The sequence below is a fragment of the Odocoileus virginianus genome, chromosome 5 (genome assembly GCF_023699985.2).
Source record: "Odocoileus virginianus isolate 20LAN1187 ecotype Illinois chromosome 5, Ovbor_1.2, whole genome shotgun sequence".
NCBI classification, from domain to species: Eukaryota; Metazoa; Chordata; class Mammalia; order Artiodactyla; family Cervidae; genus Odocoileus; species Odocoileus virginianus.
Genome location: NC_069678.1, coordinates 33,876,203 through 33,900,428, shown reverse-complemented (window position 1 = coordinate 33,900,428; position 24,226 = coordinate 33,876,203). Strand labels below are relative to the sequence as shown.

Here is a 24,226-nt window from a genome sequence, read left to right as displayed (position 1 = left end):
CATCTCATCCTCTGTCTCCCCCTTCTCCTCCTGCCCTCAATCTTTCCCAGCGTCCAGGTCTTCTCCAATGAGTTGGGTCTTCACATCAGGTGGACAAAATATTGGAGCTTCAGCTTCAGCATGAGTCTTTCTAATGAATATTCAGGATTGATTTCCTTTAGGATTGACTGTTTTGATCTCCTTGTTCTCCAAAGGTCTTATCCAGGACCCACAATTTGAATGCATCAATCCTTCAGCGTTCAGCCTTCTTTATGGTCCAACTCTCATATACATACATGCCTACTGTATAAACACCATAGCTTTGACTATATGGACCTTTGTCAGCAAAGTGATGTGTTTGCTTTTTAATATACTGTCTCGGTTTAAATATATACATATATGCTTAAGTCACTTTTTCGTGTCCGCGACTTTGCAACACTGTAGCCTGCTAGGTTCCTCTGTCCATGAGATTCTCCAGGCAAGAATACTGGAGCAGGTTGCATGCTCTCCTCCGGGGGAATCTTCCCAACCCAGGGATCAAATCCACACCTCTTGTATCACCTGCATTGGCAGGTGGGTTGTTTACCACTAGCAGGAGATGCAAGAGACTCAGGTTCAATCCCTGGGTCAGTCAGCTCCCCAGGAGTAGGAAATGGCAACCTGCTCCAGTATTCTGCCTGGAAAACCCCATGGACAGAAAAGACTGGCAGGCTACATTCCATGGGGTTGCAAGGAGTTGGACGCAATTGAGCACACATACATATATATTTCATGAAATATATATATGTATGTATGTATTAAATATTTTCTCTCAATCTATGATTTGCTATTTCATTTAAAGGGCAGTTTTTAATTCTGATGAAGTACAATTTATTTGTCAAATTTTAATGTTTCATTTTTTAAATTTCTTTTTCACAAGTGTTTTTTTTTACCTATCTTATTATCACAAAGATTTTAAGGGAAATCCATAACTTCATGAAAATTATACTAAAACCATTGAGCCCCTGGTACTAAGAACAGTGTTAAATTAATGTAATCATCAGAGTAACATGCATGAGGCAAATTACTGTCTCCACTTAAAAGATGAGGAAACCTAAACAATGAGAAGTTAGAGAATTTACTCAAGGGGGTACTTCTCTGGTAGCCCAGTGGTTAAGACTGAGGTTCCCAATGCAGGGGTCCCAGGTTTGATCCCTGGTCAAGGAACTAGATCCCATGTGTGGCAAGTAAGACTCAGCACAACAAAATAAATTTTGGGCTCCCTTGGTGGCTCAACTGGTAAAGAATCTGCCTGGAACGTGAGAGACCTGGGTTGAGAATATCCCCTGGAGAATGGAACTCCAGTATTTTGGCCTGGAGAATTCCATGGATTGTATAGTCCATGGGGTCACAAAGAATGCAACGTGGTTAAGCAACTTTCACTTCACACAGCTAATATTTAACAGTGAAGTGAAAGTCACTCAGTCATGTATGACTGTGGCCCCACGGACTTTATAATCCATGGAATTCTCCAGGCCAGAATACTGGAGTGGGTAGTCTTTCCCTTCTCCAAGGGATCTTCCCAACCCCGGGATTGAACCCAGGTCTTCTGCATTACAGGAGGATTCTTTACCGATTAAGCCACAAGAGAAGCCCACGAATCCTGGGATGGGTAGCTTATGCCTTCTCCAGATCTTCCTGACCCAGGAATCGAACCAGGAATATTTAACAGAATTGGGATTATATACATGTCTCTTTAACCTTGAATTCCCTGCTCCTATCCTTTACTGTTTTACTGCCTCTATAATTTTAAGCCCAGGTGATAATTTGACTATGCATTTTTAAAATCTGGAAGGTTTTTTATTGCTATAGGAAATCATGGGAAATAGCTATAGGATGAATATATAATTTTGATTTAATTAGATAAATCCAAATAGGCCACTTATAAATTGGCACTGTGGAGATTCAGGAGAAATATTTCAATGATCATTTTTATATCACAGAATATAGCCTGTGCACCAGCACATGGGTAGTATCTGATCCACATATTCAATAATGGAAATTCTTTGGTTATCTGTAGTGTTCCAAATAGGTATAGTTTAAAAAGATCAATCCATAATGAGACATATTTTCCATACTACATATGTTGAACTATTGTCCTTTAACATATGGCTAATTAAGCCTTTGGCATAACCCACTCCTTTCTTTTGACTACAGGTTTGGCCTAAAGGCTTAGCTCAAAATGAATTATCTCATTTTTCAAGTCAGCAAATAAGGCTTTTTTAACTTGTTATTTTTTTCACTCACAGTCTATAGTTGACCTAGATTATTTAAAAGTGAAATACATACACAGAGTGTAAGAACTCAAGTTTTTAAATTAATGCTCAATTAGATCATTCTTCATTGAATTTTACATACATTTATTTTGGTCTCTTGTCTCTCCTCACATTTAATTTCTTCCTTTTCCACCTTATACATGAATATTGTATATAGTCATCTGATTTTCACATAAGCCCAGTCTACAAAGCTCCAGTAACACAGCATGATATGCTTAAGGATAAACTTCTCTTTAATTTTTAACTTACAAAATGTCCTACATTTTCCTAATAGAAATATTCTCTAATGGCATGGTATATTTCATCACCATAACCAAGCTAAACACAAATTGTTGCTAAACACTAATAACACTGTATTTTTGAGGGCAATATATTTGTCATAATAATTTACTATTGGGGTTATTCAGTGACCTGATAGAATTAACTCCTTTTCAAAGCAATAAATTACTTCTAGCTGAGTATAACTTCTAGACAGACAAACTGGCTCAAATCAGTTTTTCGTGCTTTTGGTTTTATATATATATATCTGCTTGAAGGGATAATAATTTTGTAGGTCTCCTATAATCCCATTGAAAAATAATAATAACATTTCACTGTAATAAATTCAAGAATATTACTTTGTTCTAAATACAAATAAAAAATAAAACTAATATTCAATAAAGGTTTCAACACTATGTGTTTCCTCTTTTATAAAACAGGGCTTTATTTTCTTTTCTTCCTTTCATCCCATAAAAATAAACTGGTTAAGACCCCCATAAATGTAAAAGTACTTAAGTAACACTTTAATGTTCTATGTCTATGTATCTCTATTTTGCTGTGCAGTTTCTTTTACCCTCTTCAAACTTTCTGTTTTGTGTGTTTCTGGAGATAAGGTTCTCTCTCTCCTTTCCCCAATACCTCCACCCCCTCACTTGGCTGTCATGTTCCACCGTAGAATTTTTCCCATCTTCACCAAACTGTCATTGAGGAAAAACATTCTTATGACTTTCAAAAACTAACACATCTGCCTAAGCTGTTCTTTATTAGTCTCTTCTTACTCTTCCCCACCTTCTCCTCCTTAAATATCATCATTTCAAACTTTTGTTTTCCATTTTCTTCTTTGCCTTGCCATAAAATGTATTCAGATTTCTCTATTAAAACAGTAACTATAACTTTTTCACCTCTTCTTTTGCAGTAAGCCATTTAGACACCATTTTTTACTTACTTCCCCATGATTACTCCATGGGATATAGTGGAATGGTAAGAAAACCATAAAGCTTGGATATATGCTTCAGTTCTTGAGAATCTTGGTGATCTTAGGCAAGTAACTTTTCTACCCTAGATGTTTTTTCAGCATTAAAACTGATGTAACAAACACCTACTCCCTGGAATTATAGTGCAGTTTACATGAGATCCAATGAGATCATGTGTACAAAGCCTCTAACGCATAGTAAGCATTCAAGAAGATGTTAGCAAAGCTCTTAGGCATTGATGATTCATGCCAAATTTGACATTTATGATACTACAGATGAGATTTATTTGCATTAGATAAGAAAAACTCTCAGAAACACCAAATGACCTTTCTAGAATGGTTTTTCTCAAGTTTATCAAGTTACTGATAGAACTTTTAAAGTTTTTTTTCAAAATACTCAACAAAGACAATTCCCACAACTCAGATTCAGGACCCACCAGAGAAAGCTGCATTTCAAAACAGTCCTCACAAAGTAATCATGAAACATTCTTTAGACTGATTAATAGACATTTAAAACCTTCTAAATGACTTGGCTAAGGATTTTAGTCCATTTTCATTGTAACTATTTGAGGAGAGCTGACATCTGTGATCAACAAGCTTGTGTTTAACTGTTCAGCATCCTGTCACTCATCTACATTGGTTGGGATGATCAGGAACATGTTAAGAATTCCCATAGAATCCCAGAATCCTTTCAGCATCCTATTATAAATAGAAGGGAACTGTCCATTGCAACCAATTTGATAAGAAAAATATACAACACTTTCCAACTGAATGGTAGGTGATTTTAATACCAAATGTAAGCATTTTTGGAAAATTAGTTCTCTTTGAATAGAAATAAAACCAGAATAGTTTTAAAAAATGGATAAAAATAATGAATAATTTTACATATTATTATCAGTATTCTAAAAAGTTATAATGTTAAGGAGAAAAGAATTTAACACAATTACCAATTTTTAAAAGATCTGTTCAGTAAATTTAACAAAAATTATCTATAGTAATAAGTATTGGGTAGAGTTTAGTACAATTCATTACTACAAATTCATTTTGTTAAGAGGGTAAACATAAGATCTGAGATAAAAGACTTGCTTAAGATATTCCTCCTTCCTTTTATTTTCTATACTAATCAACCTGCAGTGGTTTGTGAAGAGCATATGTTCAGTTATTCTGCATTGTGAAAACATATAGAATCTGTGAAGACTGATTTTACACTTCCATAATACATAATGCATATTTTCCAGACATTAGGAGAATACAATACTGAACCCTAATGATGGCAAAAGATAATTTTAGAGATGAATCTATTTAACAGTTGTGTAATTAAGAGAATTTCTAAATGTATTAGGCATATACTAGTACTATATTTTGGTAAACTATAAAATATAGAAAGCTAGTAACAAAGCTCTAGGGAAGAAGCAAAGTTAAAAATAAATTATGGAAAACCAATAATTTTATTGGTTATTGAAAATGTGTGGAAAATCCACATCTTACATTATGTGACAAACATGTCTCTATGAAAAAAATCAATAACTTGTGTAAGTATATCTCATGTTAACCCTTGTTAACCATTGCCTTTGTAAGGACTCCAAGATTATTTTTTAAGTAAAAAATTGCTTTCCCAATTTCTTTTCTAAATACAAATGTATTATACACAATTTTGTTTTAAAAGGTATATATTCAATATTATTTAGTATCCCAAGCTTACTTTTGACAAATATCTAGCATTTCTAACTCCTTAGCAAATAATATCCAGGTTTGGGGATACTGGTTCTGTACATCAGCAGCTAATACCAACATCCTACTAAAGAAATTTGGCTTCTTTATGTGAGCTAACATTACTTTTTCTTAAAAAGTACAAAACTTTCCTCTAAGCATAGATTTACCTAATCTATGCTAAGGACAAAATAATGGGACAACAACAAAAGTAAAAATAAATATGAATAAGTCATGTTGAAATAATATTCATAGAATGATAATTAGAATAAAGTCATTGTAATGTGTCTGAATATCACAATCTTGAGTGTGGGCAGTTATACAGTTTCACTGGACCTTAGTTTCTCAGCCATATAGGGCAGCTATTAAAAACAAATATGTAATCCCACTGATGCCAAGGATTCATATAATACATATAAGTTGATAAGAGTAATGACTGCCATTTTTTAATTCCTTACCATATGCCAGTTTCACTGAAAAAACAACTTGCATTAGTTCTATTACTCCCAATAATTATGAATCGTGGGATACTGACTGAATATAATCAGATTTAAGGCTTATCTAGTTATTCATTTATTTTTGCTAAGGCACAGAGCAAGTAATACCAAATCCACCTCTCCTGCCCACACTTCATATCTGATTTACAGACAAAATCGGCTACAGATGAGAGTTTATAGCATCTTTCCACCAGGAAGCCCAAATGGAAGAGGTCAGATCAGAACTCATAATCTTCCCCTTTCTTATTCCATTGGTAAACTGACACCACCATTCAACTGGTCAAAAGAATTGTTGAAGCCATCCTTGACTTACAGCTGTTCCTTCAATTCTGCACCTGCCTTGCTGATTCTTTCTCCTGTTCTTCATTGATCATATCTAATCAGATGCTAAGACGTACTCATTGCACTTCTTCATGCTTGTTCCCTGTTTTCAGCTCTCACAGCCCTACTTCAGACCCTCGATTTTATTTTACCTGAATTATTTAGTAGGAACAATGTAAAAATCTCCCAGTGTCCGATCTTGACCTTCCCCAATCCAATTCTACAGTGCCAAAAACTATCTTTCATATCTCTTACCTCTCACAGTACATTCTTTCATCTTCCACAGTACAAAAGAAATACACTAACCAACTAAACTAAACTCATGTGCAAACTATGTAACATGTGCAGAATCTGACTCTATCTGTTTGCACCTGTCTTCTAGCACATACTCCTAGCAGTAAAAGCTACAGCAACAATATGGAGCTGTTACATATGATATTCCCTGTATCTGGGTGTCCTTCTCATCTTTTGCCCCTTACATAATCCCTGACTTGTCTTTTTCCTATAGAGGCTAATAGCCTAGGATGTATTAAATAGAAGCACATAAAAGTGAGAAAATACAATTTTCAGATGCTGTGCCACCATGTTACATATCATAGGGAAAAAAAGAAGCAGATACCTGGGGAATAATCAGGAAATGTTTGTATGTCTGTATTCCCTCAAAACTGCAAGCTTCTTGATAGCAAGGCCATATTAATCATCTATTAAGAACTTAATATTACTGAATAAAACAACTAAATGAGGTGATATAAGCAATAACGGGAGTTAAAGATTTAGCATTATAAAAATTATAGAATGATTGCTGTTTAGTTGCTAAGTCATGTCCAACTCTTTGCAATTCCATGTACTATAGCATACAGGCTTCCCTGTGCTTGGCTGTCACCATGAGTTTGCTCAAACTCACGTCCATTGAGTTGGCTATCCAATCATCTCATCCTCTGCCACCCCCTTCTCCTTCTGCCCTTATTCTTTCCCAAATTCAGGGTCTTTTCCAGTGAATCAGCTCTTCCCATAAGAGCTGACCAAAGTACTGGAGCTTCAGCTTCAGCATCAGTCCTTCCAATGAATATTCAGGGTTCATTTCCTTTAGGATTGACTGTTTGATCTCCTTGCTGTCCAAGGGACTCTCAAGAGTCTTCTCCAAAACCACATTTCGAAATCATCAATTCTTCAATGCTCAGCCTTCTTTACGGTCCAACTCTCACATCCATACATAACTACTGGAAAAACCACAACTCTGATTATGTGAACCTTTGTCAGCAAAGTCATGTCTCTGCTTTTTATTATAATGTCTAGATTAGAGAATGAAAGTCATTTATTATTGGTAATACTTTAAGTATGTCTGTTGATATTTTTCAGTGATGCTAGAGTTGGACTCGAAAAATAACACAGAAATACTAGATTTTTCAAATAACATTTTCAGACTATATAGACATAGTTAGGTAGAAAATACAGCTACATACATTAAACTATTCAAAACTAATTTTAATATGATACTGTGTCAAGCATTTTTTAAACTTTACCTTATTTTGTTCTTAGAGGTCCTGATACATAGAAAACTTCTAAACCCTACAAGTGAGGTTTGCTTCTCCTAGTTCCCCTAGGCTGCTTTCTGAATTTCATTCTATAGAAAAAAGGGGGTGACAGAATAGAAATAACTTGAAGATTATATTGCCTTTACAAAATTACTCTTTCCTCACTTTATCCTCCCCAAGCTTCTATTTCCCAGAAAGTTGACTCTAAATTGTAAAAATATGGTAGTTGAGAATTAAAATGAAACAAACAACTCCACTCCAAAACACATGCCCAAACCGAGGTGTTTTCATAATGAGTGTGTGTGTGTGTGTGTCTATAGCATGTGTGTACCTGTACACACAAACACATATATGTAGAAGGAAAAAGAACACATTTAAATATAATGAAAAATAGTCACAAGGAAACCTGACAGCTTTGGGGTCAAATCTATACCTTGCTAACAGGAAACTTCACTGTTGAACCAATCATTACAGACTTAGTCTTCTTTAGTCCTCAGATGATCCATGCTATAATAGCCCGGAATTTTCCCACTAGAAATTCTAGTCAATCACTACCAAAAATTTATTATAAGGATGAACTAAAGATATACATAACAATGATTCAACTGTCTCTAGAGTCCCCCACTAATAAAGCATTTCTGCAGTCAATAGCAGAAGAAAACATATATATGGTCACACAACTTTAATAATTCATTTATTGATGTGTCAGAGTGCTCGTCTTTAGGAAGTAAATTTATATAAAAAAATTAATTTTATAATAACAGCTGATTTATACCTTTCAAAAATGACAATAGGATTTTTAATTATTAATTATGATTAACATTTGGGTTTTAGTTTTTACTTTTCTTGAGGAAGGGTATTTTTCTAAGTAGCATAAAGGCAAACCTAAATCCAGTTTAAGTCAAGTTTAAGAAAAAAACAAAAACTGAATAAATTAGTCTTGAATTCAATATATTTTTACAGTTGGTCAAACAGACACTGAACTAAAATAAAATGTGTTTTATTCCACTGAGTAGCACAAGAGAATGCATTTCTATTTGATCTTATTACCTTTAAAGCTAAGAAAAATCACAAATTCAATAGCCACATTTTTCATATTCAATATTTAGTTTAATTTTATCCTTTTCATTTACCAGTTATACTTTTCCTACAATCTTTAATAAACTTTGCTATATAACAAACACCTTATCTGTCTTTTGTATTAAGATGATGGATGCAGTTGCATAAAAATGTAAGGATATGTTCCAAATAATGCCCAGCTTACTTCCCTGAGTACCAAAAACAAAAGGAATTATGGTATGAATGGCTCTTTGCTTCTTCCAGGTTGAATCAGTAGGGGCTAACTGTTAGAAATTATAATGGAGAGTTGAGAGAGAAAACAAAATAAAATAGAAAGAAGTTACATAGATTTTATAAATCATATCCTAACCTAAAGCAAAGAAGATTTTTATTGCATATGCTCCTTTTTACCTATCAATGTAAAACATTGAGAATGTTCAATGTAAATCAATGAGAAAACATAAAACTAACCATGAATCACAATTTATAAGATTACACATTAAGAACCATCAGTCACATCATAAAAATTTGAGTAATTTCAATTCTCAATCCTGCCGTGATTTTACTACTTTTATCTTTTTCATTTATTTTTATTAGTTGGAGGCTAATTACTTTACAATATTGTAGTGGTTTTTGCCATACATTGACATGAATCAGCCATGGATTTGCATGTGTTCCCCATCCTGATCCCCCCTCCCGCCTCCCTCCCCCTCCCATCCCTCTGGGTCATCCCAGTGCACCAGCCCTGAGCACTTGTCTCATGCATCCAACCTGGACTGGCGATCTGTTTCACACTTGATAACATACATGTTTCATCCCTCCTCAGATCATCCCTCCTCCCTACTGTGATTTTAAATCTTGGCTGTGGTTTTTTTCTTTGATTTGAAACCAAGCATACATTTATTTACCAAAGATTACTTTTAAAGGATGAAAATATAAACCTGAGAAAAACAGCAAGTTTGCCTATGTTAATAATGCTTTTAAAAAACTAATACAAGCATGGCAACAGGAAGAAAAATATTTCTGGATACACTTTTCAGATAATCTATTTGCTAAAATAGTAACTAAGAAGGGAGGAAGTCAGGTGCTTTAATGAACATGAAAGTGTGGGGACCCACCTACAGTAGCCTATTTCAAAGAGCATTCAAAAAATAAACAGGCTTTCCTGGTGGCTCAGCAGTAAAGAATCCACCTGCCAATGCAGGAGACCTTCAGTTCCTGATCCTGATCCAGGAAGATCCTCTGGAGAAGGAAATAGCAACCCACTCTAGTATTCTTGCCTAGAGAACCCCATGAAAGAGGAAGCTGGCAGGCTACAGGCTATGGGGTTGCAAAGAGTCAGACACAACTGAGCAACTGACCAACAACAACAGCAAACAAAATAAACAGTGATAGATACATTTTCTGCTTCAAAGAGAGGTTCTATATTGCTGTTCTTAGAAGTATTCTACAAACAGGCACACATTCTCAAAAAAAGTTAGATGGTATTACACTAAAAAGTTAACTTGATTTTTTTTTTTAAAAAGTTAACTTGATTTTTATTATATGTAGATTTCCATGTAAAAGTTTCTCTTGTCTGAAAACTATGAGAAAATATAAGCAATTAATATTCTTAAGTAATTCCTTATTCTACAGTCTACTGGCCAAATCTGGTCTTCTACCTACAATACAGTTTTACTGGCACACAGCCAGCTGTGTTCATGTGTTTACATATACTCTATTCTATGCCTGCTTTTTCACTATAAACGCAGAGAGTTTGGTAGCTGGGACAGACACTATATGGCCTACAAAACCTAAAAGTAAATACTGATTTCTGTTTTTCAGAGAAAAATTTCACTGACTCCTCATTTATTTTTTTTCTTTACCAGTTAGCATCTCAAATAGATATTAATATTTAAGTTCTGTCTTTTAATATTCCTTCCTTTTGAACTGAACTTCTTGCTGAATTTGGCACTCGCTTCCCATCCTGTCAGCTTATAATCCAATTGAGGTCCTCATGAATTCAAAAAAATAAACATAATTTTATTTTACTCAGAGAGGTTCTTCTAATTCATTCTCTTGATTAATTCTGCATTAACCTATATATCTTTAACATTTATTACATCTAATATCACTGCAAGTTTCTGTTGGTGACAGTTAGGATGCAAATGAAAGTATTAAAAGTCCTTACACACCACCTCACACCCATTACTTTGGCTGCTAACAAAAAATCAGAAAATAATAAGTATTGGCAAGAAAGTGGAGAAATTGTAATCTTTGTGCATTGCTGGTGGAAATATAAAATGATGCAGTCATTATAGTAAACATTATGGAATTTCCTTGAAAAATTAAAAATAGGATCACTGCATGATCCAGCAATTCCACTTCTGGGTATACACAAAAAATAGGTGAAGGCAGAGACGTGAAGAGATTCTTTGTTTACCTATGTTCATAGCAGTATTATGCACAACAGCCAAAAGATGGAAATAATCCAAAAGTCCACTGACAGATGAAAAGATAAACAAATGTGGTAATACATAAAACAGAAAGTTATTCAGCTGTAAAAATAAAAGGAATTTCTGACACATGCTAAAGCATAGATGAACCTTAAAGTGTGTGTATGTGTGTGTGGCCAGTCATTCAGTTGTGCCTGACTCTTTATGACTCCATGGACTACAGCCAGGTTCTTCTGTCCATGGGATTTTCCAGGCAAGATTACTGGAGTTGGTTGAGATTTCCTCCACCAGAAGATCTTCCCTTCCCAGAATCAAACCTGTATCTCTTGTGTCTCCGACACTGGCAGGCCATTTCTTTACTACAGCGACACCTGGGAAGCCCAAACCTTGAGGACATTACACTAAGTGAAATAAGTCAGCACAAAAGAACAAATACTGTATGATTCCACCTATATGAAGTATCTAGAATAGTTGAATTTATAGATATGGAAAGAAGAGTAGTTACTAGAGAACAGGGGGAAGGGAGAATAAGGAGTTGTTAAATGGATATACAGCCTCAGTTTTGCATGTTGAAGAGTTCTGTAGATGAATGGCAGTGAGTGATCGTAGCGCAACAAGGTGAATGCACATAATGCCACTGAACAGTACACATAAAAAATGGTCAAAATAATAAATTCCATGTTATGAGTGCTTCACCACAATTTGTAAATGAATTGTAAAATTTAAATCATTATATATGACCACTACCATCTCCCTGTATTGGTTAACAGTAAAACTTGGTTTCAGATGGACCTGCATTCAAATCTAGTAAAGACAAAATTACTTAATTTCTTTCAGACACAATTTATGTATGCATGAAATGAAAGAATCAAAAATAACTAAAATTACTTCAAGATAATTTAAACAATTCATATTAAAAAAGTCAGTACTCCCAAGAAATTTAGCTGCTGTATGTGTTATATTTATATGTGTTGCCGAGTCACCCAGTCGTATCCAACTCTTTGTGACCCCTTGGACTGCAGCATGCCAGGCCTCCCTGTCCCTCACCAATGCCCAAAGTTTGCCCAAGTTCATGTCCACTGCATCAGTGGTGCCATCCAGCCATCTCATCCTCTGACACCCTGTTCTCCTTATGCCCTCAATCTTTCCCAGCATCAGGGACTTTTCCAAGGAGCTGGCTGTTTGCATCAAGTGACCAAAATACTGGAGCTTCAGCTTCAGCATCAGTCCTTTCAATGATATTGGAAGTCCTTCAATATATCCACATGTACACAATTCTTATTTATGAATAGCATTAAAGTAGACATTATTTTCTAAATCAATCAAAACCCCTAAATTTATTTTGCAATCTATAATCCTTAGAAGCTATGGTAGAAGTTTAATAACATACTTTGAAATATGATTAGCTGATGATAAGATTAAAAGAATAAGAACAGTGGCAATGCCCCTGAATATGATATGGTCTTTATAAAACACAAAAGAAAGACTGTTTTCTTACAGTAAAAGGAAAACATCATAGAGATATCAACTGCAGTAAATTTTAAAGTAAATTATTCCAGCACTGATAAATTTATCAATAAAATATAAATATTAAGGTTTAACAAGCAAAACCATCATGTACATAAGAAAGAAGTACAAAATAGGAACTTAAACAGCCAAGGTAGCAATTTTCCATTTAACATTACTTGTTTCCACTAAACTGGATGTACTGACATAATCCTTGACTAATTAACTCAATATCAACATCTTCTCCAAATTTAACTTACGAATTAAGAGTTGGATGCACAATTTATCTCTGTAACACAAGCAAAGTGAACATCTGTTAATTTCCTGTCTTGGAAGTTTGTGTTTGGGGAGGGGGGGTGTGAACAGAGCCTCTGATGTGTAATGTTCTTCCCATCTGCACACCAGGTGGCACTGCATGGCTAATCAGAAGATAACACACATCAAGTTTCTCACAAATTTTGAGATAAAAAAAGTAAATAAATCAAAATTTTGTTTTAAAACTTGTTTCTTAAATGTCTATGGCAAATATGCTTTAAAGTGTACCCTGAAGATTTATGTTGTTTTGAGTTAATAAAATAATCATGATTGTAGTACTGTTTTCTGCATATATTAACTCCTTATATAACTTAAATAATATTATGAATATGAGTTTAAAAAAATTAAGAAAGAGTAACGTAACCAATCTAAGTTCTCCCCCACTGACTTCTGTTTATTCATTTAAATAAATTTATGTCATACAAAAGAGCCTTGAAGAATTCAGAGCATGATTTCGCTGGAGGCCCCCTAAACCATTCAAAGATAGGATCTGGAGAAAAAACAATTTGATACCACTTTCAATTGAATTGTTTCTAAAATAGATGTATTACTTAAAATACAATGTCTTAATGAAGTCTCTTCAAAGCACATGTCCTTTAGAACACACTGTGCTGTCAAAGAAGGTGTTCAAAAGCCCATGGAAAAGAATATTTGTTCATCTGATCTAGTACTCCTAGCCAAAGATTGTATAATCTAACCTGTATAAGTAGTAAATAAGTGATAAATAAGACACAAATTAGGTTGCAAATTTTCTTATTTCTATTCTTTGGGAAAATTTACTTCTACTGATAGAAAGAATGCTAAAGCATATGTAGAAATATACCTAGTTTCCTCTAATTTACATCAACTCTGCCATTTCCATATCATTTCTCATGCCTCTCTTAAATCTTTCATTGTGTTTAATGGGCGACTTTATCAAATTTTAAATACAGTGATTTACAAAAAGGTAAGATATACAGAGTTGTGTAATTTGTAATGTGAATAAAGCTATCTTTATCCCAATAGTATGCCTCAACTCCAAATGGAAATCACTGATGTTTTATACATGTGTGTTTGATACAGTCATGAATTTTAGATACAAATTCATTGAACTGGGGGTTTGGAGATGGAGGTTGTATACTGTGGCATTTCTTAATACTTCTATGATAATACCCACTATCTAAGTGATTTCTAATTTTGCTAATTATTTCAAAGTTTATCCTTCAACATCAAAATTCTACCTGTAGAGGATAACCCATACCTACAGGATGATTACTATATTTAAGAAAATCCATCTTAACTTCCATAGTGAAATTTCAATAATATCCCATTCCAAGTTCAGACAATGATTTTCACCCACCAAAAATATGTAACCATCAGTCATAAGCCATTGTATGCATGTGTGCTCAGTGGCTTTGTCAGGTCTGACTCTCTGGGACCCTTTGAACTGCATCCCATCATGCTGCCCTGTCCTTGGGGTTTTCCCAGCAAGAATACTGGAGGGGACTTCCACGCCCTTCTCCAGGGCATCTTCCCGAGCCAGGGATGGAACCCATGACAACTGCATTTCATGCATTGCAGGTGTATTCTCTACCACTGAGCCACCAGGGAAGCCCATAACTCGTTGAGAACTGCTAAAACAAAAAATAAATAAATAAAATAAAATACAGTGCTCTAACAATGGGCTCCTGTTACTTCACCAACTACTGTAAGTGAAATATATTTTCATTCTATAAAAATATATAGAAACTTAAAAGCTTTTGCACAACAAAGGAAACTATAAGCAAGGTGAAAAGACAGCCCTCAGATTGGGAGAAAATAATAGCAAATGAAGCAACAGACAAAGGATTAATCTCAAAAATATACAAGCAACTCCTCCAGCTCAACTCCAGAAAAATAAATGACCCAATCAAAAAATGGGCCAAAGAACTCAACAGACATTTCTCCAAGGAGGACATACAGATGGCTAACAAACACATGAAAAGATGCTCAACATCACTCATTATCAGAGAAATGCAAATCAAAACCACAATGAGGTACCATTATACGCCAGTCAGGATGGCTGCTATCCAAAAGTCTACAAGCAACAAATGCTGGAGAGGGTGTGGAGAAAAGGGAACCCTCTTACACTGTTGGTGGGAATGCAAACTAGTACAGCCACTATGGAAAACAGTGTGGAGATTTCTTAAAAAGCTGGAAATAGAACTGCCATATGACCCAGCAATCCCACTTCTGGGCATACACACCAAGGAAACCAGATCTGAAAGAGACACGTGCACCCCAATGTTCATCGCAGCACTGTTTATAATAGCCAGGACATGGAAGCAACCCAGATGCCCATCAGCAGACGAATGGATGAGGAAGCTGTGGTACATATACACCATGGAATATTACTCAGCCATTAAAAAGAATTCATTTGAATCAGTTCTAATGAGATGGATGAAACTGGAGCCCATTATACAGAGCGAAGTAAGCCAGAAAGATAAAGACCATTACAGTATACTAACACATATATATGGACTTTAGAAATATGGTAATTATAACCCTATATGCAAAACAGAAAAAGAGACTCAGTTGTATAGAACAGACTTGTGGACTCTGGGAGAAGGCGAGGGTGGGATGTTTCAAGAGAACAGCATTGAAACATGTATATTATTTAGGGTGAAACAGATAACCAGCCCAGGTTGGGTACATGAGGCAAGTGCTAGGGCCTGGTGCACTGGGAAGACCCAGAGGGATCAGGTGGAGAGGGAGGTGGGAGGGGGGACTGGGATGGGGAATACATGTAAATCCATGGCTAATTCATTTCAATGTATAACAAAAACTACTGTAATGATGTAAAGTCATTAGCCTCCAACTAATAAAAAAATATATATATATAAAAAAAATAGAGAGAGAGAAATATAATAGAAATGCCTCCATGTCTTTGCCCAAAGAAATCTAAAGATGCATTCAATATTTTAAAATATAATTACATTACTTTAAAAAAATTTAAATAAAAAGAACATGAGCTACAGAATATTTTAAAATAATCCTCTTGCTAAATAAATTTCTTCCTTTTTGAATACTATATGGAAGTAGTAAATATGCCTAAAATCAATGGTTAGTTCAATAGATATTTACTGAGCACCTATAGTATTCGAGGAATTCTACCAGCAGAAAAATCTATTTTTTAGAAAAGATTTTCTTGTATCAACACTTTCACCATAAAATACTTATTAAATGCCCTCAAGCAAATAGCTTTGCCTTTACTAAAAATGTTCAAAAATACCTAATATTCAATATGACATTATAATATTTGGTGTAATGATTTAGCATAAATGTAAAAATGTTATTAACTAAACCATTTAGAATTAGAAACTTATTGCCCTGAGTAGGTCTTCACAGGTGGCACTAGTGGTAAAGAATCTATCTGCCAATGCAAGACATAAGAATTGGGGTTCAGTCCCTGGGTTGGGAAGATAACCTGGAGGAGGGCATAGGAGCCCACTCCAGTGTTCTGGCCTGGAGAATCCCATAAACAGAGAAGGGCTACAGTTTACAAGATCACAAAGAGCTGGACACAACTGAAGCAACTTAGCATGCATGCATGCCTTTGAGCAGGTAATCAAAATCATGAACATATCTTTGTATTTTGTCAAAAATAAGATACTGAAAACTATATAAATTTTAAAAAGGTTAATTCATCAAGTATAGTTTCAAACTTCTTAAGAAGTCATTATGCCATTTTCCAACTTTTCCTTTGTTTCTCTTTTCACTTTTGCTATTTATTGTTGTTCAGTCATTCAGTCATATCCAACTCTTTGTGACCACACATACTGCAGCACACCGGCTTTCCTGTCCTTCACTATTTCCCAGAGTTTGCTCATTTTCAAGTCCACTGAGTCAATGATTCCATCCAACCATCTCATCCTCTGTCACCTGCTTCTTCTCTTGCCCTCAATCTTTTCCAGCATCAGAGTCTTTTCCAGTGAGTTGGCTATTAGCATCAGGTGGCCAAAGTATTGGAGCTTCAACTTCAGCATCAGTCCTTCCAAAAATATTTAGGGTTCATTTCCTTTAGGATTGACTGGATTGATCTCCTTGCTGTCCAAGGGACTCTCAAGAGTCTTCTCCAGCACAACAGTTCTAAAGCATCAATTCTTTGGCACTCAGCCTTCTTTACGGTCCAACTCTCACAGCCATACATGACTACTGGAAAAACCATAGCTTTGACAATATGGACCGTTGTTGGCAAAGTGATGTTTCTTCTTTTTAATATGCTGTCTATGTTTGTCATAGCTCTTCTTTCAAGGAGTAAGCATTTTTTAGTTACATGGTTACAGTCACCGTCCACAGTGATTTTGATCATTAAATTTCAAAAAGTCATATTGACATACTAAATGTCTCAAGAAACATGCTAAAACAGGAGAATACATTTAAAAAACTAATCTCATCTCTCACAGGTTTTTAATATTGTGTATTTGTGCATGGGGTGTAGAAATGAATATATGCACACAACCAAAAATAAGAAGAAAAATAAATTCAGCCCTATAAATAATAAAACAAAACATTTTGCTATGCGTGAACATAGAGCAAACATTTATCTCAGCAGGATGAGTATGAGAATCTCACGCAGGAAATATCATTTGAAATTAATATTATAAGTATTCATTTTACTATATGGAGACAGACAAAGTTTTTCTAAGAGAATAAGCCAAGGTATGATGGTGGGAGACTATAGGCTAGAAATGTGGTAGTGGGTGGGTTAAAAAGGGGTATATTTTGGAAAGCTATGATAGTCAGTTGAAAGTCATAGTAAGAAAATATGACTTATTCTGAATGTACTGACAGTCAAAAAAAGTATCGAGACATTTATAGCTTATTTTTATGTAGTGTTACCATAGGTGGAAAGTTCTTCATATCAGAGTATCAAATAACAGCAAAGGATGAGATGGGTGGATAGCGTCACCAACTCAATGGACATGAATCTGAACAAACTCTGAAGGGGGGGGAGGACAAGGGAAGCCTGACATGCTGCAGTCCATCAGGTTGTAAAGAGTTGGACATGACTTAGTGACTGAACAACAACAAGATTACTCAGAGAAGCAGTGATATGCATCCTAGGGACCAGATTTACTCTTGCTGACATGATTAGCATGGTCTCCTAATATAACCGAACTGTTTAGGAATCGGTGTCAGCTTGGTAAACTTAGAACAAGGAAATTTAGAGGAGAATGGACTTAATATATATCTTCATGATAGGGGACCAAAAAAGTCCAGGTTCATTGACTTAGGTGCCTTTAAAAAGACACCACCAATTTCCTCAGACTCTTCCCCCCGACCCTCGCCGCCTTTTCTATGATTGGAAAGTTGACCAGCCCCTATTAACTGCTTCTGCAGATTAAGATGCACTTTCTATAGATATGTTAATATGATCAAAGACTAATTGCCCTACATCTATTTTATCTCCTTCTCGGGGCTTTGCTTGAACCCATTAAGTGATGATTTAATGAACTCTCAGCTGGAATTCTATTTTCCTCATTTCTGAATTCTTGGGAGCCATCTCACAATTATATCGGAGTACTTACAAATGACACTAGAGTAGACATTACTCTAAATTAAAAAAGGTAGATTGGCAAAATATCCATGCCCTTTCTTTCACTTTCAATTAAGTCAGGTTTATTATTTTAAAATAATCTATTCAGAATTGTGCATAATTCTCCAACAACTTCAGTTTTTCAGAAATGGGTGGTCTAAAAATCCCATTTCATTTTCTTCTAAATAAATGGAAGTATATGTGATTGTGTACAATTTAGAAACTCCTGATTAAGAAGCTAATTAAGAATAACTTTTACAGAGAAGAATTCTGGCTCTAAGAAGGCACAAGAGATTTAACTAAAGGCCACACTGTAGCAAATTTAATACCGAGGTCTCTCAATGGATTTCCTTAATTGTAGTTATCTCTTCTTCAGCTGTTACAATATTTGGGCATCATCACATTTAAAAAATATTCTTCTCTGATAGCAACAGAAGAAAGTTGATGGTGCTAACAATAAGAAAAGTAAGGCTAAGTATAAAGCCTAATTCTTACAGATTATGAAGTTCCATGTTCAAGATCATTAAGTAGAACCCCTCAATATAAACAGCTGTCATCAACTAACATGTTGATTTTCAGTTATTGTGTCTGCAACAGTTTTTTTTTTCTTTTTTTAATTTTTATTTTTCTTCTTTTCTTGTTTTTTTGGCTATGCTGGGTCTTCATTGCTGTGAAGGCTTTCTCTAGCTGCAGCCAGCAGGGGGTACTCTCAAGTTGTGGTGCTTCTCGTTGTGATGGCTTCTGTTGTTGCCAAGCATGGGATCTTGGGAGCTCAGGCTTCAGCAGTAGCAGTTCTCGGACTCCAGAGGCTCAACAGCTGTGGTGCTTGGGACAGTTTTTCAGTGGCACGTGGGATCTCCTGGACCAGGGATCAAAGTGGCATCTCCTGCATTAGCATACCACTGAGCCACTAGGAAAGCCCTGCAGCAGCTTTTTATGCCCAAGTACAGACGTTGGCCAGCTTCCCAGGTGGCCCTGGTGGCAAAGAACCTGCCTGCCAATGCAGGAGATGTAAGACACTTGGGTTTGATTCCGGGGTTGGGAAATAAATGCATTGGCTAAGTCGCCAATGGGGTCTCAAAGAGTTGAACACGACTGAAGCAACTTCACACACATAGATGTTTTCATTTATTACATTTTTTCCACATTCTATATAAAATTCTCTTTCAATGTTTTGATTGCCATTTACTAGTTTTCTTTAACATTGCTTAACCTTAATTTTTTATCCATAAAATATAGTTTATATCTACTTCAAAGGTCATCATAAAATTTAATGGCATAAAATAAAGATTGAGAATAGAATATCTTAGCTAATACTACTAGTACTATCATTATCACTACCACTAATATCACTCTCCCTACTTTTTACTTCATTTATATTGTAACACTACCTTAAAAATAATGTAGTAGCTATTTCCACTTGTGTTTGATTAATATTGTAATACCCTAAAACTCCAACATATTTTAACATCCTACCAACTTATTTTGGCAAATAGTCAAAAGAGCTGCATTAAAAATCAATAATTTAAAAATACTTACAGAGTTCCTACTACGTGCCAGGAACATGTTAGACACTGAAAATTCATCAATGAGTAAGGCACACAGACTCCTCAGACTACAAGAGTTTTAACATCCGGTGGTGGAAACAAATACACACCAATCTACTATGATACACGGAAATAAGTGCTAAAATCTGATCTGGACATCCAGAGAGGAAACAGAAACGTAACAATATGATGACTGGTGATGGTGAAGTGGCTCTATTTGCCCACAGTAAAGAGTGAAGGTAGCGGATGGATCCTTACAAGCAAAGAAAATTACATGAAGTAGAAAAAAGGACATGTAAGAACACAAATATGAAAACAGTGACAGTTCTGGGTTCAGGCAACACTAGGTCCAAAAATTGATTTTAAAAGATTGAGATGAGGTAAAACTGAAAACATTTCAAATGTCTGCAACACCTAATGTAATAAATCACTAAGGACCTAAGTTGTTCATAAATTATGAAAAGCCTCAGCAGTCTATTTTAAGGGATTTTTCCTGTATTTTGAAGAAAATAGGGAGTTATTGAATGGGGGAGGTGGGGGAATCTAAATGAGAGAATGATGTCATTAGATCTAATAATAGAAATATCACTATTTCTGTTGTTTGGCTAATAGCGGCCAAGGAGACTGGTTAGGAGGCTAAGGAGCAGCCTAGTAACATGACAGGAGGAGAACAGTGACTTTGGAGTCGACATAAGTAAAGCACAGGATGGTGATATTCAGCTTTTTAATTTCCTCTGGCAGTCTCTGCTCCCTTTGTATCTATTGTGACTATAATTATGCATTTAACTGCTATTTACTTCATAATTCTTCCTCTCCCCCAAGTATTAAAAACAAAAATTCAGAAAAAAACTACTTCATCAAAAGAATATATAAAGCATTATACCTTTTCTGAGAGTGTCTTAGTGGATGTTCCTTCCCTTACATATTTGCTTAGTTTTTCATTACTGTCATGCTTTATGAGACTATAAGAAGTAAATTACCATAAAATGGACGATCAGAAATGGGAAGAGAGGGACTTCCCCGGCAGTCCAGTGGTTAAGAATCCACCTTCCAATGCAGAGGATGCAAGTGCGATCCCTGGTCGGGGAACTAGGATCCTACATGCCACAGAGCAAGGAAGCTTGTGCAACACAATAGAGAGCGCTCGTGCCCCCAAAAGACCTAGTGTAGCCAAAAAAAGAAAAAAAAAAAAAAAAAGGAAGGGAAATAGGCTACTTTGAATCAAACATTCAGAGTTTGATTCTTCAGTCACCTAGAACAGTGATACTCAGATTGGCTCTAGAATATAATCACCCAAAGAACTAAAACAAAAAGGAACAAATGCTTAGAATACTGAAACCATGCAAAACCTCTTTAATTCACTCAGCAGCTGCTTATTGAGAGGGTTGTCGTGAATGGGGAAAACACAATTAGTACTTTAGGGCCTTTACAATGTACAACAGTGGGTTTTGAGCATTGACTATCAAACCACATTTTAAAAACACATTTTCCATATAATGCAATATGCATGTGCAAGCACATACACCAAAAGCAAATACACATATTATTTTTCTCAAAATAATACTCACCCTAACAATGTGCAACACACTGATATTTTCTATTACTTTGTGCTCATTTTTAATAACAAAAAATGATGGTTGTCATCCATTATATTGATTTTAATACCAACCAAAGAAAGCCATCCAATACTTTGAAAAAAACCTTGCACAGAAGATGTTCTAACTTTATTTCTAAACAGTGACAGTAACACACTGTGCCAATGCTTTTATTTCAATAAAAATACCAAAAATTTAGAGTCTTTGAAAAAAATACCAATTATCTCAAAGATAATCCAGTTTGAATAAGGCACAGAGCTTTATCTCGCTTATTTTTATTTCACTTAGAAAAAAGTAAACCTCTCATGGGTAAAGAGACATATTCTTTCAGTCTCACAATGATGTATGTACAATGAGATAATTTCCTTAATGGATTCTGTTAGAATTTGGAAAAAAGCTAAAAGTGAGCGTTTCACCAGCAATAGCACAAACAAAATTAAAAATCAGGAAACTTCAGAATCTGAGATGGACTTACATGCTATGGACTTACACACAGACTTATAAAGCTATCCTTCATAAGTCATACTTAATTAAAACATAAGTTTTTATTTTTCTTTTAGACTAACAGAGAATGAGACATAGTTACAAACATAGGTCTAAAATATGGTATTCCCAACTACAGAAAGAGAAAATACTCCATTATCATTATAACCAACAGGTTAACTGCTAAGTTCTAAGAGTGTCTTTCTTGGCTATTACCTGCTTACTGATTTCTCTCAATAAGGGTTCTATGTGTCAAATACAAATAATGATGCACATCAGTAGCAAGACTTCTATTTTTTCCCTCTCTGCATATCTATCATCCTCCTTCTCTATAGGAATAGAAGTTTAATGGAGCACTATGTCCACTCAGCTAAAGGCTGTATTTCCCTGCAACCTGTGCTTCCAGGTATGTTTATATTACTAGGATGTACGCAATAACATAAAAATAGAAATAACACATGCAGTTTCTGGGTCATAAATTTAAGAGGAAAGGAACTCCCTACCTTATTTCCAATTTTTGTTAGCAGGAATGTGGAAAGACTAGTCATCTAAGAACCAAATATGGAAGACACGTGTTGAGGATGGTTCACACTGAGAGAGGACTGAACATATATCTTGTTTAAGTCTTTATTATTTTCCTTTCTTAAAGTGGCCAAACCTATATCCTAAGTAATATAGAATTCCTATCCAAAATTTACTTCTCTATCCTGAGTAGGAAAAGCTAGGTAAACAAAGTGAGTGAAGTCTAATTACAATATAGAAGCATGGTGATTGAACAAAAGCATGTAAAGATGTGAGGCCATCTAAGTAATAGGCTGTCAGATGGCAATAGAAAGGTCATAAATTCCCAACTTGGCAATCAAGAGTGTCAAGTAAGTACTTCCTGGAGGGCAAGGCTACTTGTTTTCTATACACAGAACTTCTTTTTTTTTTGACAAGATGAAACTTTCTTGTATATATTTCATACAGAATACTGAAAGAGAACATAACTGCATTCTACACATCACTACACCAAAATGTCAAAAGATTCACTTCTCAGCATGAAAATGCACAGAAACATAAATATGAAAGGACTTCACATTTTAAGTGCTTTATTCACACCTCAATGCAGAGTCAAATGGAGTTTTGTGAATGGGATATAGCACTATCAAATAACATATGTAAGAGGACTTAATGGAATAAAAGAAAACTGAAACATTCCTGATTCTTGCAGATGGAAGATATCGCTTTATAACTGAAACCACTCAGACTGATAAAACATTCAATTCTTCCCAATTTTGTTATAATTTGCTTCTTGAGCAGTTAATTTGGAGATGTTTCAACATATTGGCTGTTTATTTGGCCCCTATCTCTTCAATACAGAGATTCTTTGTGGACAAAGTTCATAGAGATACATGAAACTGCATTAGCATATACAACTCCACATCTTTTACATACAACTGCTATAGGAAACTACAATGGTGAATTTCAAATAGCTATTTGAAAACATTGCCAATATTTCAAACCTATTGCCTGACTAAATTTTTCATTTATTATTAACTAAACACATTTTCCCTGGAAAAGGAAATGCCAACCCACTCCGGCATCCCTGCCTGGGAAATCCCACAGAGGAGCCTAGTGGGGCTACAGCCCACCATGTCACAAAGAGTTGCACATGACTTAGCAACTAAACAACAACAAAATATATTTTAATATGCATTTGGTGAGAATAAAAGCAACTTAATGATTCAATTTTGCTGGTATTGGTAGAATATATGTGAAAAAAACACGTTCCCTATTTCTTTATGCAAAATTCTCAGTACAAATGTAATGGTGAAAAATAAAGCCAAAATCAAGGGTAATGCTGCTAAAAATGGAACCTAGGCAATATATTGCTACGTATTTTCTCTTTCCTGTTTCTATCTCACAGGATTATTGTACTTAAATAACCTAGAGAAATACTGATGACAATGGCAATCAAGTTTATGAAAGAAAGGAGGTTGAATAAAGACATTTAGGAGCTAGAAGGCAGCGAAAATTTGTTTGCCTCTTCCTAATTTTTCACCTAAGTAAAGGGAGTGACAAGATGGTTTTAAGACTTGCTATCAACTAACCAGTAAGAGAACATATACCATCCTGATAAAAATTTAGTAGGCAAAAAA

General features: G+C 35.1%; 1 protein-coding gene across 4 annotated transcripts in view; it reads right to left on the bottom strand.

Moving 5' to 3' along the window:
* Positions 1 to 24,226, bottom strand: part of DPYD (dihydropyrimidine dehydrogenase) — a 904,243-nt gene that overhangs the window by 598,949 nt on the left and 281,068 nt on the right. The window lies entirely within an intron of this gene.